Source organism: Microtus ochrogaster, chromosome 5, assembly GCF_000317375.1.
Source record: "Microtus ochrogaster isolate Prairie Vole_2 chromosome 5, MicOch1.0, whole genome shotgun sequence".
Classification (NCBI taxonomy): domain Eukaryota; kingdom Metazoa; phylum Chordata; class Mammalia; order Rodentia; family Cricetidae; genus Microtus; species Microtus ochrogaster.
In genome coordinates this window covers 38,181,226-38,182,515 of record NC_022012.1, presented here as the reverse complement: position 1 = coordinate 38,182,515, position 1,290 = coordinate 38,181,226, and the positions used below count along the sequence as shown (strand labels likewise).

The following is a 1,290-nucleotide window of genomic DNA, read 5'->3' as shown; positions in this document are numbered from 1 at the left end:
CTCGAACTCACAGAGATCCACCTGCCTCTGCCTCCCGAGTGCTGGGATTAAAGGCGTGCGCCACCATCGCCCGGCTTTGTTTTACCTTCATATATGTATGTATGTATACCATGAGTGTGCCTGGTGCCTACAGAGATCAGATGAGGATGTTGAATTCCTTTGAACTAGAGTTATGATTGTAAGCCAACATATGGGAACCAAAATCAGGTCCTCTGCAAACGCAACAAGTACCCTTAACACTTGAGCCATCCTCTGCCCCTGTTTACTTCTGAGACAGATCTCAGTAATTCAGTCTAGCTTCATACCACCAAAGTCCTCCCAAATGCTGGGATTTCTAGCATGAGCTATCACACAGGTTTTGGAGCAATTTATACCATAACTGCACATCACAAACTAAGAGAATAATTGAACAGCTTTATTCAGTGTACTCAGAATGCTCCTCTCATTCTGTTTGCTCTTTTTCCCTTTCTTTGATAGAGTCTCAACTAGCCCTGATTGACCTTAAACTTGTTATGTAGGTAAGGCTGAACTTGAAGTCCTGATCTTTCTGAGATTCTGGGATCATCATAGTTATATACTAAACCTGTTTCCAAAGTCAAATAATACACAAAAGAGAAATTAAAGGCTGGTTTTACTTTCTGAGTTTCAGCTTTTCAAAATAAGCAGATTCCTGTCAAACATTGAGAATGTGGTGCTTAGTTAGAGGTGCTGGAGAGATAGGAAGTGAGTTGAGATAATGGGCCTTGAAGTAAACAGATTAGAAGGGAAAGGAGAACTGGAAAACCAGTGTTGGGAGGCCCAGTCTTCCTCGGACTATGAGAAGCTGAGCAGAGGTTGTACATTTGCCACGGGATCCTAACTTCTTCTTCCTGGGTCTCTGACTCCCCTAGGTCTTGTACACGCTCTTAACCTCAGCCTAGACTACACCTCTCTTTTACATTCACTTTTAATGCAGGGACTCTCTCTAACATCAGTCTACATTGTCACTTCTGTTTCACACTTGGTTTGTGGCAGGGTCTTACTCTGTAGCCCTGGTTGGCATGGAAATCATGACAGTTCACCAGCCAACCCCTCTTGAGCACTGGCCTTATAGATCAGAGCCAGCATGCCTAGCCCTGTAATCCTTGTCTGCTGTCACCTACCTTACCCCATACCTACCTTACCCCATATCCTTTGCCGTTAGTTGTAGTTTTTTTTTTTTTTTTGGTTTTTTGAGACAGGGTTTCTCTGTGGTTTTGGAGCCTGTCCTGGAACTAGTTCTTGTAGACCAGGCTGGTCTCGAACTCACAG

At 43.8% G+C, this 1,290-nt stretch overlaps 1 protein-coding gene across 1 annotated transcript in view; it reads left to right on the top strand.

Annotated features, from left to right (window-relative positions):
• The window catches only part of Hinfp (histone H4 transcription factor), a 12,595-nt gene that overhangs the window by 5,709 nt on the left and 5,596 nt on the right, over window positions 1-1,290 (top strand). The window lies entirely within an intron of this gene.